Below are 15816 nucleotides of genomic sequence, written 5' to 3'. Positions count from 1 at the left end.
ATCTTTAAAACTGTACTCTCTGCCTTTATTTTTTCTTTTAAAATATATTTATTAATAAGAGGATCTTCTGCTTTTGACAACTTTTTTTGGGCCAGGCTTTATTTACTTAAATATCCTGTGTATGATAGTGTCTCCAAACTCATAAGCCATGCCTTAAATTTCTCCTAAATTTCAGTGGGTTTTTTTGTGAAATGTAGTTTAAACCATGCTTAATAGGTATCCTTGATAAGTGTCATTTCAGCCTAGAAAATTATACTCAGAGCATTAAGAGTTGCTTATTACTCCTAAGAATCTAATTATTTCAGTCATTTAATTTTTCTTCTCTGTGGCATGTATTAATAAATGCTATCACTATAAAGCTTTTAGGTGATACAGTGTACAGATATTTGGTATTAGTAATAATCAGACTCTGCTTAACCATGAAGAAAAATTGTAAACTATTTTCTTGACTGTCTTATGTAAAAGAGCATGAGGATACTCATGATTTTTTAAAATCTGCTTTTCCAGTGACTTTTCTTGGTTCCTTGCATATCTATTGACCAAGTCTTAGTAGTGTTCAACTCTGACGTGCTCCCATCAGGATAATTTTGTGCCAGACTTGGTTGTTCAATGACTTTCCTTAACGGAGTCACAAGCGTCAACAAAAGATTGCTCAGAAGTACATTAAGTGATATGGCTGTTGGCTCCTATTTGGAAACAGAACAGAACACGGAGCTGTTTAGGTAAAATGACCCGTCCCCTTGAGCCGGCATCCGTTCTATGCCTGCTGTGTGCTGGGCAGAGATGCTGCACACGTGAGGATGAACAGGACGTCCTGCCTGCTCTCCTTCGTATTTTTGTCTGCCTTTTGTTTTAAGCAGACTCACAATTAGTTTGAAAGATGTGGGAGGCCGATTTCATCGCAGCTGAGCCTCATTCCTAGAGCATTGCTTAAGACAGTACCTCCCACCATTCTTCAAAAAGTCGAACCACAAAATTAAACAATAGCAGAGGGAGAGAAAAACTAGAAAGCAGAGTCAAGGGAGAAAAAAATATGTTCTGTGTTGTGAAATTCCCTCCTGAGATCCTCGCTCTGGAGGCTCACAAGGCCCGTGGACCTCAGGGCCCCTCCAGGGCCCAGGCCCCTGGGAGAGACTCATTCTGTGCCGTGCACGTGCAGCTCAGCTCTGACACCGAGCTTATAAAGATGTGTGTGGCCCCTCTCTCCCCCCATCCTGTTTTATGCATGTCTGAGGACCATGAAGGTCCCTCTGCAGACACTGACTTTTATTTAGAGTTTTAGGGGTTTTTTAAAAAGTAAAATAGCTTTCCTCTGCTTTCTTCTTCTAATTACCTTTATATTCTCTCTTTTCCCATAAGGACTGTGGTTCAACTTCCAGTCTGGCTTTGAGAATTCGCCTAAGCCCGTAATTACATCAGTGCCACTGCCCAATTTATGTCTGTGCACCTTCTTGGCCCGATGCCTCTTGGCATTTAAACTACTGGCACAGACCATCTTCTTGTCATTTAGCTTCCTGACCGCGAAGCATAATTTCCGTGATGATTCCTCATTGTGAGGAATAGATCGGCAGCTCTGTATAGCCTTCTCTACAATTAAGTGCACACATTCTCACTTCTGGTCTCTCAGATGATTGTAATCTCCTAGCCTCAGGAAATTCTCTATTTTACTCCATTATAAGAAACCCTCTAGATAAATACTGAATATTATTTCAAAATACAGTAGGGCACTGTTTCCGAAATTCATCCCAGGTATGTTCATGCTGGCTTTCTGGGTTTTCCCCTCAAACGACTTTACAGTTTAGTTCTTGTCAGTCCACACGTAAAGATAATTCAGAATCTGTTCTTCCTCTGCAGTCTTCTCTTTGCTAGAGTGGAAGTAGGGGGAAAGCTTCCCTTAATGGATAATGAGGCTCTGGACATTAGTTCCATCTTCAGGATTACGTCAGCCACTTTCTTCCCTGATATTATCAGCATGAAGGGCAGGAGGCGGTTTTTAGTGTTTGCCTAATTGACCCAGTTATAAAGATGAGCGTTTTCCCTGAAGAGTCTACAGTTGAATTGAAAGAAACAGTTGTTCTCTGTCAGTTGTCATTACATCTCTTACTCACCATCATTTTCTAAAGGGAATACTCAGAGACAGAAATAATCCCCTGGCCCCCAAATTATTCAGGGCTTTGGAGTCCTGGTTTTGGTTTACAGAGTGAAGTTGCATGTTATACATCAAATAATTCTTTCAATTATGTAAAATCCAAGAAGTAAAATAAAATCTGTTTTTATCAGTCTACCAAATACTGTATTTTCATAGATACCGTGCAGTTTTTACCACTGTGTGAATTCACCTGTATACCCTGAGTAGTTTAATAGTAAACATGCATCTTATGTTAAGGGAGTTTCTGGTAAGTTTTCCTAGTTATAAACATAAACTATTCCTTTGTGGTCCTTCTTCTCTTCTGTTCCCTTCTTCAAGTACACTGATTTTTACCATTTGGTACGATTATAGATACTTTTGAAGAACAACTAAAAGCTATGGACCAATTTTACACAAACATGTAAAATTGAATGTACCACTTCAGGGATTTCACAGACTCCCTGGAACTCCTTGGACAGGTAGAGAGGGGGAAAAACTTGCTCCAAGACTCGTGGAGATTTGTGTACACGGCTAAGATCAAGAGCTATTCTACAAACTAACTGTACCAGATAGATAATGTCTCATCTCAGTGGCCCATGTTTTATGCCCTGAGGTCTTACAGCATGTCTAATTGATATAATGGCATCTTAGCTGGGGATTCATGAAATCCTTGCTCTAACTTTACCTCTCTGGCACTTTGGATGCCTACTGGAATCTCTCTGGCCTTGGTTTTGTGACCTATAAAATGAAGAGCTTGGCATATAGCAGGGACTCAGTTACTCCAGGGAGCCTGGATGTCTACAGCAGTTAAGATTGGAGCTTCTCTGGCGTAGAAAGGTGGGAAAGCCATGCACACATGCACCCTTCCTGGCTTAGCTTCTTCCAGCTTAAAAGCTCCTGGGCCAGGAGACCTCTCTCAGCCCTTTCAGTTTTTGGATGAACCCTACTTCTTTTGGCCACTCTGTGCTGGGAAGTCTGTCTGCTGCTTGGATCTGCTTAATTCAGGGAAGCATCTGTTCTACCTCTTTTAGTATTCCCTGCAGAAGAGAGTGGGAACGTTGCAGTTGAGTATCACTGTGTGTTAAATAGCATGTGGTTTCTGAGATCCCCGTCAGTTCACATAAGCCAGCCTTTCAAAGAATCTTGCATTTTTTCTGTAGTTGTCAGTTTAGTTTAAACATATTTTGAAACTTATGTTCTGTGACAGTTGGTTGAAAATTGGCCTAGAGCCTCCAAGCTTTTAGACTGTCTAGTAATCACCGTTCTCCTACATAATTTATGTACTCATGTCTTCTGAAAAGCAGAAGTTCAATTGAAGTAAGCATTTTCCCCTACTTGCAACATCTCTAATCAAAACTTAACCCCCTTTTAGACCCTCTTCCCCATAGTGCATAAAAAAACACTTGACTTCAGTGAGTGTCGTCACTCGGGAGTGGCATTCCAGGCAAAACCTTTCACCTTAGTCCAATCGAGGGGCCCTCGGAGAAGGGGTCTGAAGGGACACCTTGAATACTTTCTGTCATAGCCTGAGTATGTTAAGTAAAGGGTCAAGACGGATCTGCTTCTTGAATCTTTTGGGATTGTCTTAAACTTTGAGGATTTCTCTAAATAAATGTTTTACTTAAAGGGTAGTCATAAAGCACAAATGAAGCTAATAAATGCTCAACAGACATTCCTTTAAAGAAAGAAGCTTGTGAACATGTTGGATGCCAAGCAGATGTTTGGCTTTGAGAAGACTTACAAACTCTTAGTGAATGTCAACCATATATTTGCTTCCAAGAAAATATGAATAAATGTTGGAAATGTTGAGAGAATATTTCTTTCATACATGTATGGCTAAAAGAGGACACACTGAATAAATTTTATAACTTCATAAGATGCCCGTATTTTGCATTAATATAATAATAAGTTGCTCAACCCTGTCCACCTCATTTGCTTTTCTACCTCTGCTAAGTAATGTTAAAGGAACTGCATGGCCATATTATAGCCTGGTAGCCAGTTATGATGTATACCATCAGGGAAGTCCATATTGGACGGTAAAATAATTAAAAATTTATAAGAAATCTAAATGTTATAGAATCCCACTGTAATTCAACATTATATAGTTTTAGATGTAACTCAATTTACATAAACCACAGTCACCAACACACATATATAAACACACCCTAATTAGAGCCACAGATTGTATAATTCTGATAAAACAGAGTTAGACTGTACTGGAAAGTACATCAAGCTTAAGTGTAAAACTCAGTGAATTTTTTTTTTTGGGGGGGGGTACACCAAGTTCAATCATCTGTTTTTATACACATGACTCAGTGAATTTTTAAAAGGAAACTTACTCCCGTCTCAATCACCCAAATGTGACCAACACCTCAGATGCCCCCTCATACTTCCTGTATTTTATTATCTTCCCAAGGATAACTGCTGTCTTTATTTCTATCACCATCTTTCTTCAGTTATATATTATTCATTTCAGTCCTTTTCTGTTTTGTATCTTGCTCACTTGGAGTAAGCGTGTATGTCTTCCATAGCTACATTCAGATTCTTTAGTATTCTTTTCTGTTCAGCAGTTTTAAGTACAGAGCTATGGAACCTTCCACTGAAGGCCTCTCTAAAGCTTTACATCAATCAGTAGATCAGTACTACTCTAATATGTTCTTCAACTACAGATCCGCCTAAGCGATGACTTACAGTTCGCCTTCAGTTCTATGGTAATAGAACGAAAGGACTTCATTTTCCAATTTGCTAAGGATATGGGAATCTACGGCATTCTCTGACCTGTGATCGCACCATGTAGGAGAGGGGAGCAGAGTTAGTTTGGTGTGACTGGTTCTTCTTGAACCCTTCATAGTTTCTAGTGATTATTTTCTTGTTAACAAACCTATCTGAGCAATCCCCACTTAAGGCAAATGAAAAGTTTAGTGTCTTGAGCCAAACTAGAGTTCCAGGAGTCGAGATCATGTAGAATAGTAGGTCATGGCTGTCTAGAAGCTGTGGGGCGTGGAGTAAAGAGAAAAGAGAGACAGCATCCTAGCAGAAAGATGATCCTTGGAAAACAAAAGACATATTGCCAAGAGAGCAGTGAAAGAAGCAAGAAATAAGCATAAAATGATGGGCTTTGCATAGAGGCATGAAAGAAGAGATGGTTCCAGGTAGCATTTTCCAAGAGAGAACATTTTATGGAGCAAAGGTGGGCAAACTTTTTCTATAAAGAGCCAGATAGTAAATATTTTAGGCTTTGCAGACCATACAGTCTCTGTCACAACTATGTAACTCTGGCATTGTAGTTTGAAAGCAACGCTAGACAGTATGTAAATGAATGGGTGTGGCTATGATCTCATAAAACTTTATGTAAAGATAGTATTCTGCCTGGATTTGATCCTGGGGCCATAGGTAGCCAACCTATTATGGAGTGTCCATTGTTCACGAATGAATAATAGAGGGAGTCGATTCTGACAGAACTATTCCCATAACATTGATGGAGTTCACCCCAGACTCCCTAGGCTGTAATTTATAGGCGCTTTCTTTTATTTTCTTGAACACTGAGACATTTGCCCATCTCTCCTCACTTGGCATGTTTCCCTTCCTCCATGATTCCTCAAAAATGACGGACATTCCTTCTCTGGTGACAGCTGCACTGTCTGGCATCTCCATTGAATCTTTCTGTGCCCTTGGATTCAAGAAAACCCCTTAAAATGTGGATATTTCCTGAAGTCAGTTTGTTTTAAAATGAAGTGTCAGTAGGAAGAGATATATGAGGAACCCAGGACCACAAACATGGATCCTTCTCTGTCACCCCAGGGCCTTCCCTCTGTTCTAGGGGGAAGTGCCAGCAAGATGCTAGAAGACAAGAGCTTTGCAAAGGACTCAGGCTGGAAGATATGCCAGCTCACCTTCTCCCTAAGCTGGAAGCATCGTAGAGTCTTGAACTAAAGGAAATTCTTCTTGCATTTTTATACATTATTTTAGTGTTTGCCCTTCGTCCCCAGTCACTTTTCACTCCTCTTTAGACAAACATTCTCAAGTATTTAATATGTTCCCACCCATCTGCAATGCTTTATTTGTATATCTGTGTAGCTATGAAAAATATATGATATTGTTATATGTGATTTGAGTTGAGGAATAGACACGTATTTATAATGACATTCCAGCATAAATTTTTTGCCTTTTTTATTTTTCTGCATGTTTCTGAGACCTTTTCATGTTACCATATGTAGAACAAGTTTATTTCTTCTCACCACTGCTTACTGTTGTCCTGATGTATATACACCATTTTGTTTATCTATTCCCGTAGTGATAGCCACATGGGTTGCCCTTAAATCTTTGCTGCCATGGAAAGTTCTGAAATGAATATCTGATGTATGCACCCACAGAAGAGTTTTTCTAGGATATATATTTACAAATGGGAATGCTTGGCTTGGCTGTGAGATAAAATATATATATATAATGTGAAATATGAAATATATAAAATATGAAATATACATGTATTTCAGTTCAAGCAGAATTGTCTCATTGCTCCAAAACAGCTGCACTACTGTGTACTCCCAGATCCATGTAGAAAGGTTGTTATTTCTCTACCTTAATACCAGCAGTTGGCATTCCTTATTTTTATGACTTTGCCAATTTGATGCTTGAAAAGTAGCACCTTGTTTTGCTTTTCGTGTCTATGATTACTAGGGAGATTGAATAGCTCTCTATTTAATGATTTAGGTCTCTGAATTTCTGCTTTCAAATTTCTTTCATTCATTCATTTACTCAAGGAATGTTTTTCAAGAACCCATTATGTGCCAGGCACCTTTGTATGTGCTATAAATAGAGCAGTGAACAACAGAAAAAAAAATCCTTCCTGCCTTCACATTGTAGCTATTATTCAATAAAATAAATACACATACACATATTCAAAAGGCAACAGTGCTGTGTGTCTGTGAATGGTAAGTCAGTGGTAACACTTGCCATGAAGAAAAGCAGCACACTGAAGAAGGGTAGGGAAACAGAACTTCCTGTTGGGTTTCCTGTATTTCTTTCTGCCTGTGTATAAGAATTCTTTGTGTGTTTTGGATATTGATTCTTTGTTGAGTAGAGACATGGCGGATATCTTCTAATCTGGCTCCCTTCTTAATTCTGCCTGTGGTATTCTTCCTTGAACAGAAATCATGGACCTTGAGATAGTCAAATTCCATTAATTTTTCCCTTTATGGTTTGTGCTTTTGGAATAGTAAGAACTTCCCACTCACAAAGATATTCTCCTACATTTCCTTCTGTGAATGTTACAGCTTTATGGGTTTTGGTTAGGTCTTTATTTTTTTGTATCTGTGGCGTGAAGGAGAAGGGATCCAGTGTTATTCGTTTCCACAGAGTGAGCAAATTCTCCCAACAGCGCTTACTAAACAGTCCACCCTTTTCCTTCTGTTTGTAATGCCACATGATCCAGAACTCAGGCTCCAGAACCAGGCTTTCCAGAGTCTACGTCCAGGCTCCACCTCTTATTAGCTGGGTAACACATTGCTTAACTTCTCCAGCTTCAGTTTTCTTCATCTTTGAAAAAGAGATGAAAATAATTGTTTTCATAGAATTGTGAGGAATAAATGGGTTAATCTATGTACTCAGTGCATTATTAAAATTATGTTTCTCTTGTACATGCTATCGTTTTTTTTTTTCCAAATTCCAAGTCTTTATTAGTTGTGTAATCCTAGTCACCAAGCTCTTTTTTTTTCTTTTTTATTGGAGTATATCAAATTTTCTTTTATATAGCTAATCTGACATTTCTGATGAGAGGAATACTGTAAAGATTTCTCTCTGACCACGATGGCCTTTTCTATGTCCTAAATACTATTTTGTCTGGTATTAAAATTACTAACCTGGCTTTCCTTTGTTTCATATGTGCCTTGTCTTTTTTTTTTCCCCCAAACCCTTATGTTCAATCCTTCTGTATAATGTAGTCACTAAGAATGCTGTCCTGTCTCTAAATCCACACTGTTTAGTGTTGAATTCTGTCTTCACCACTTACTTGCTGTTTTACCTTAAGTTATGTAATCTTTCTGTACCTCAGTGTCCTCCTTTATAAAATGGCAATACTAGTAACCTGTCTCATATAGGGTTCTTCTGAGAATTGAATGAATTAAAACAAGTAAAGTGCTCAGAACGTAGTGAGCAAATAAGTGTTATATTAGCTGCTACTGTAAAATGTGTCTCTTTTAGACACTGTATTGCTGGATCTTCTTGTTTTAATAGTGTGTGAATCTGTCTTTTAATCAATCAGTTTAACCCATTTATATTTATTATAATTATTCCATATTTGGCCTCATCCTTCAATCTTATTTTGTGTTTTCCATTTATTATGCTTTTTGTTTCTTTTTTCTCCCCCTACCTTCCACTGTCTGAATCAGATTTTCTTCAGCCGGTTTGAAAGCTTTACAATGTATAGCTATGCTGTGTCTGATTATTTCTAATTTTTGATAACCATATTTGTGCTTACTGTCTATATGTATTAGTATGTCTTTCCTTCCCTCTCCCTCCCCCATAAAGAGACAGGTACTGAAGATATTAAAGTAATTTTGTGCATGCATCCAGGATCAGTCAGGTTACTGTCTTTGTAAGTGATCTACTTTTTCTCTCTAGAAGCTTTCAGAAATGTTTCTTAATCTTAGTTTAACCATAATGTGTCTAGTGGTAGATACCTCTTTCTTACATTTCTTTTTAGTGCTATATTAATACAGCCCTTTCAATCTAAGGATATATATCTTTCTGTAATTCTGGAAAATGATTATTTTTTCACTTTATCCTTTTTTCTCTTCTTGGACTCCCAATATATATGTGTAGTCACCTTTATTCCTTCATTTTATTTTTCTCACACTCTGGCCTTTAATTTCCTGATTTCTTTTGGGAAAAATTTTTGTTTGCGCTTTCAGGTTCTATCCTATTTACTACTCACTTTACTATTGGCTTCTTTATTTTAGCAGTTACATTTTTATATAACTTATTTTTGATTGAGTCTTCCTTGTAACTGCTTGTTCCAGCTTCATGTTTCCAGTATCTTCCCATATCTTTCCAGGGTTTTGTTTTGTTTTGTTTTTTTCTCATACTTCTTTTAAATTCTTATTATATATGTTTTTACAAGTTCTGCTTTCTTATAAGTTCCTATATTTCTTTTGTGCTCATGACCCTCTCCTGTCTTGTAAATATTCCCTGTGAGACCATTTTTCCCCATCTTCTCTAGTGGGCAGTAGAGGGGAAAGGGGAAAGCTGGGTCCTAACGTGAGGCAAATTTGGAGGCAGGGTTCCGTCTGAGCTCAGGGAATCCCTGTTTCCCCCCATTTCCTTTACCCAAGCACTGTTCCTGTTAGAGGCAGCCACATTCCCATAGAATTGCCTGAGTGAGGGAGCAGTCAAGGGTTCTCAGCACACCCATGTCATTGGCACCTGTCCCTGCCTGGCTTCTTACCCTGAGATGTACCAGAAAGCTACGACTTTCCTCTTCCAAGGCATGAAGTGAGAATTTTTCTGAGGTTTTAAGCTTTGGAACATTGGAGATAATCCTGGAATTGGTGTGTTTTGTTTTTCAAACACATTATTGTGTGACCTTTGAGCTTGGACAGATTCCAAGCCTAAGCCAAAGTTCACAGTTGCAATGAGAGAGGAGCCCCTTAGCTCCATCCAGCCTGGTCTCAACCCCCTCACACTGGTCAGCCTGGGCTTGCACAGGGCACCAGGGAGAGGAAGTAGTACCTCTGGAAAGCTTCTCCCACCTGATTTTTCATCTGCGGACTCTGGGGTACTAGCTGTTTCTCTCTATGCCATTTACCTTCTAATAGTCATCCATGATTTCCTGTTTCCCCAAAGATTTCTCACAGATTTTGTGTTAACTGATAATTGTGACCCTGAAATCTAGTGAACTCCTTTTTTAACACACAGCATCTTCAGGGTTTTATTCCAATTTCTGTCACTAGTCTATGCTACCACTTGTTCCATCTTCTACTAGGTATTTCTGAGAGAAGGTTCCTTGGAGAAACCCTTCCACATAGGAGAGAATTTTAAAAAAAAGGGAAGTGCGGGGATGGAGGAAAGGAGGAAAGAAGGGCAAGCTGATTTTAAGTCAAAAGAAGCTCCAGCCTTAACTTACCTACCCAGAGTCATGGGAAAAGGGAACAGAATCAGTGCCCGTGTGGTCTCCAAACAGATATGGGAAATGATGAATGGGAAGAGATGGTGGTCATAGGTCTTACCACTCTGAGAGCAAGGTCACCATAAGGCAGAGCTTGAAGAGGGGAGCACTCAACCTTCTTGAGTGGATGTGCTTCCCAGTTGGAAGCCCACCAGTCCTATCAAGTGAGGCTCCCTAGACAAAAAGATGTGGCTGGGCCTTGTCCCATGTTGGAGAAACTTCTGTCTCTCTCTACCACTCCTGTCTCTTTAAAGCAAGAGTCCATAGAGAAACCACTGTTATATGGGTTCTTAATATTTAACTCCTGGGACAGTAGCTCAATAAAAGTCCTTAAGTTAATAACTCTTAGGGGCAGAAGGAGGGTTCTGAGATCTTCTAGTCTCTTCCTTTCATCTTCTTATATTCTTCCATAGAAATTTCATCACATAGAAAAGGAACTGAAAAAATGGAAATTTTGCAAGAAAGAGAAATTCATCTCATTATCCACGATGCTAAGATTACAACTCTTATTCATGTTTGATAGTTCACAGTTAATAGGCAGTCTGTTGTGTATGTAGAATATAGAGGAACTATGTAAAGGATACTGAATTCTTTAGGCTTTCTCAAATTGAAGGTTTGTGACAACCCTGTGTTGCCAAATGATGGTTAGCATTTTTTAACAATAAAGTATTTTTAATTAAGGTGTGTATATATGTGTATGTATATATGTATATACCTTTTGAGCAGTCCAAATTAATATTTTTAAGGCACTGCTACTATAATCTTTTTTGGTTCCTATTGTTTAGAGTAGTCTGCTGTATGCTGAGTACAGTGCTTGGTCCCAGATAAGCAGATGGATGGATAGATGGGTAGATTGATTTTTTTTTCAGTAAACAGTGCCACTGTGGACAAACTGTTCTATGGTGTTAATGGTGTAATAAAGATTTCTACTAGGAAGAGTTTTTTTTTTAGCGCTTTTTATAAGGTATATTTGCCAATTAATAATTCAGGGTGCCTATGCACACATACATACATTTATATTCAAACATACACTGTCAATATGATCAGTCATTATTTAAAATATTATCTGAACCATTGAAACTGAAGTTTACTTGTAACAACATAAATTCCACAAAAGAGAAGTTTTGCATCTAAAATGCGTTGCAAAAGGAAAGCTTTTTTAAAGATACTTTCCTTTTTTGCCCTATGGCAAGGCTATCTGTATTTTGTTTCTGTAGACTCAATCCCTGTATTATAAGTTCCCCTAAGTGCCTCTGACTTCACAGTATATCAACAGATGTTGCTTTTGGAGGCTGGGAAAGCACTCACTCCTCAGTCATTTGAATAACACAACTCTCTTACCTAGAAGTGGGTGAATGTTTCATTATGTACCCTATGCTAAGAATCATTTTTAGGATTTGCTATTTAAGTGGCTGTTTTCATTCCAGTAATAAGTTGATGGAGAGTTTCTGGAAGTGTTATAATATTTCTGTAATTTTGGTACATGTAATACAGATTTTTTTTGCCATACTTAACTCCTCCTCATTTCAAAACTTTATAAACAAGCCTACAAATTTTAGTTCAAAGAAGAGTTAAGTAAGATCTCATAAATTTTTCTCTTAGATTTTTCTCTTTTTTTTTTTTTGTAATTTCTTTATTAGTCAGCAGAATATGACTCAATGGGGAATAGACTGATATTCACAAAGAGAAAACTTAGGAAGTTTGTTACAAAGGAAAGTACAGCAGATCCCACAGTAATGATCCTGACCTCTAAATAGCCACCAGGAGCAGCCCTCAAGCTTCCTAAATACAGGGGCTCTATAAATACAGGGTCATTATACAAAACACTTCAGGATAATTAAGAAAAACTGTATTCCTCAATGTTCTTATTTTTTTTTCTAGATTTACTTTCCAAAAACAACTTTATAGTAACTTTTAAGTTTACAATATAAGTTTTTAAGTTAACATATTATTGGCCTAACTTTTAGTGTATATGTGAGATTCTTCTAGGTTATTAAGCTAAAAACACAATACAGTAAGATAAATTATTGTACTCTTTTTAGCTATCTATAAAAAGTCCCTTAAAATATTCTTTATTATGTGACTGTGTATATACATGCACACATAATCCTTATCCATATTCCATTCAAAAAGGTGATTCATTTAGCTAATCCTATTAAAAGGGTGCAAAATGAGGCTCATATAAGATGGGTCACCCTATATACTTTCCAGCTTAAATGGTAAAAATTTCCAGTACTCCAACCTAATGTTCACAGGGCAGTGAGAGTTACTACACAGCAAATAAGAAAAATAATGAATAACACGTGCAGAAACTCCAGCCAAGATAATATCTGAAAAGCATATTGCACTCAGTGTACTGCTGGGTTGTATCGTGAAGGACCACCCTCTGTTTGTGGAGCCACGGGGAAGAAAACTGGACTTTATAGCACATGCTGGATGTGTAGTCCTTTTCCACAGAGGCTCTGACTTCTTCCGAAGAAGAAAGAGCAACAGTGGAAGAGAAGAGAACCGTGAATAATTGAAGTCCTGATGCAGACCCACGGGTGCTTAAAAAAAAAAAAATTCTAGGGCAGAAAACAGAGCGCTATTATGATGTCTCTGAGTTACGCAATGGATTACTATTGATATTTGTAAAATTTGAATTCTCGATAGTCTCAACCATGGATGTATGGTTCTTCATAGACATTTGGAAGAATTAACCTGTGTGGTAAGGTTGTTGTAAACTCTTCTGGAAACTGTACAAATATAGAAGCAAGTTTACAAAAGTCAAGAAAGTAAACTCTAACGAGCGAAGGAGATGACCTTTTCTGAGGTGGAAACACAACAGTAAAAAGGAATATGTTCTGGAGAATTTTTAACATGAAGTTAAAGAAATTTAATATACGCTGTTTCTTTTACCTGACATAAGCTCTCCTCTCCTGGTCAAATTCTAACTCATCAAGGAAGGCTCTTGCAGCCCATGCTAATTTCTGCATCCTCTGTAATTATTAAGTACTAGCAAGTACATCAAAAAGCTTTGTGCAGCACTCATTTTAATGTTTAATTTGGTTTTGCTATCTTGTGACCTTCTTGTAGCAAGAAACAATTTTTTAAATGGTTGCTGTAAAAATAGTAGAAGATCTGTTTAACTGACTTCAGCTTGACTAACCTGGGTCCTGTTAAACCACATTGCCTCCTGAAGACATGCTGCTGGATGGCCACAGCACATCATGCCCAGGGCTGGAAGGACCCTCTTTAGTGCATGCCTGCACTTTTGCTTCCATGAGTCCACTTGTGCTTACTGGGAATCTGTGGGTGTTTGTTCCTTAATCTGTTTATTCCTGTTGTACTTCTTAAAGTAATCATCACTTAATTAAATGTTTCATAAGCCACCAAAAAATAATCTAGCCAAAACTGTTGCTAGTAAAACCAGATACAATGTTCTAGAAAGAATTTCTGAGTGGCCGAAAAAAATTGCTGTTGAATCTGGGGATGAGGTAACAGTAGACTGGGGTGTGGAGGGCATCATTGTATTGCAGTTTCCACTGAATGAAACAAACCATGGATTGTGCCTCATGAGTGAGGTTTGTGTGAGAAAAATATGCAGAATTTCAAACACAAACCCCTTTGCAAATATGGTCCTTTGCCCTACATCACAAGCTTGTACACTTATATTTGGAGTTAAATGTTTTAAGTACATATATTTTATGAATTCTCACTGAAATCTGACATCTTTGTTTAGCAACCAACCACTATTTCAAACCCATCAGATACTAGAGCTTCTACTGTTTCTTGAATCTTCTTCCAAGCCAGTTGTCTACTTTTATCTTGGTAATGGAAGCAGATACCCTTACTTAAGGCGCAATGTAATTTTGGGATGTCTCTCACTACATCATCGTCTTAAAACAACAACAACAACAAAAACAGACACTGTTCTTGCCTAGGGAATTCCATACTCTGTTTTTTAAAACCTGAGTTAGCCTCATCCATAGAGTCAGTAAAAATTCTCAGCCAATTTTAATTTGGGGGCATTGAAAGTTGCCGTGTCAAGCAGAGAAAGCAGTGGTTGGTTGTAATAGTCATGAAAGAAGAAAACAAAGTATAATTCAGCTTTTTTCCTGATGCTTCTTTAAATCATTATTATTAGCTCACCATGCAGAGATTTTATCCTTGATTGCACGTTCAGCTTATGGAAAAAAAAAAATACCAGTGTTTCCCAGCTCCATTGATCCCATGGTGTGACTTCACAGTGTACTTACATTGTGAGCCTGTTAAGTTGTAAAGGGAATTTGATAAATGTTTTCAAATGCCTCTCTCTTTTCATGCCCGTTTCCCATTTGCTTTTTAGATCATTTCTTGGTGAGCATTCTTTTTTGACATTTACTAAATGTCAGCTATAGTCCCTGTTTAAAACATTGGCCTAGAGTTCGTGTATTAGCCTGTGAAGAAAAGTTAAATAAAATGTGAAAATGAAATGAAAATTGCTTCGAAGGGAAATGAGGGCTAACAGTGAAAAAGCCCATTCATGGCCCCACACTCATCCGTTCCTTTGCTGTGTTCACAGTTGTGTCATTTGGTACTGTTGCCAGACTCTGAAAGGAAATCCAAAGAAAGAATTAAAAATAATTCTTTCATATAGCAACCATTTATTGAGTACCTATTCTGGATCAGCGCTAGGAATACAAAGACGAGGAGACTGGTTCACTCTGCAAGTAACGCACAGTCTAACACGGTGATTCGCAAACTCAAAATAAAGACCCGGATCTGTTCTTGGCTGAAGCCTTTGAGAAGGGCCGCTGGGCCTCCTGAAGACACATACTTGTACAGAATATCCTCTGCTCGGAATTTTTCCCAAGGAAATAATCAGGAAGATGTGCAAAGATGTATTGAGTCTTCCAGAGTCACGTTCTTCATTTCTAAGTTGAATAATAAATGATTTACCAAATGTTCCCGCAGATACTTACTGCACTTAACCTTGGGGAAGAATTTAGCTCTGGGTTATTTCTCCTGTCCACTCGCGTTGTGCATATTAGTTGTTTCTCAGTAGGTCATTACTATCTTAATAGGTGACAGAGCCAGATCACTACTCAGTGTTTCTTCTTTCTCTCTAATGGCCAGGACAGCGTGGATACTAGGTGAAATTAATCACGCAGGTGCATATTCTGTCACTGAACTCTTCTCTGATTGTCATGGTGATTATTTCTGAAACTGCGTTTAAAAGTTTGTGATAAGTGGCTCCGAAGTTAATACCAAATATGATTTTAGTATGGATGCTGGTGTTCTCTGTTCCTGTTCCACCTTTGTATTAAAGGTTACTTGATTCTGCTTGGCCATTGTCAGTAGCTTTGGAAGAAAATTGAGGCACGTGAGCTATGTAGTCAAGCGCTTGGTATTTACTTTGGTTGATGCACCGCGATGTCTGAGAATAGGGTGAGAAGTTAGCTAATTCCCTACTGTTAATTTCAGTTGCTTTAAATGTATAGTACATCATCTAAGATCAGCTTATACAGGCTCGAAACTTTTATTTTCAAGGTATAGGTGAACAGTT

General features: G+C 38.1%; 1 protein-coding gene across 4 annotated transcripts in view; it reads left to right on the top strand.

Moving 5' to 3' along the window:
• The window catches only part of ATP8A1 (ATPase phospholipid transporting 8A1), a 220683-nt gene that overhangs the window by 151682 nt on the left and 53185 nt on the right, over window positions 1–15816 (top strand). The gene's annotated exons all lie outside the window — the stretch shown is intronic.

Source organism: Hippopotamus amphibius, chromosome 3 (genome assembly GCF_030028045.1).
Source record: "Hippopotamus amphibius kiboko isolate mHipAmp2 chromosome 3, mHipAmp2.hap2, whole genome shotgun sequence".
In the NCBI taxonomy this organism is placed as follows: domain Eukaryota; kingdom Metazoa; phylum Chordata; class Mammalia; order Artiodactyla; family Hippopotamidae; genus Hippopotamus; species Hippopotamus amphibius.
The sequence above is the reverse complement of the archived record's forward strand: the minus strand, read 5'-3'. Positions and strand labels throughout refer to the sequence as shown.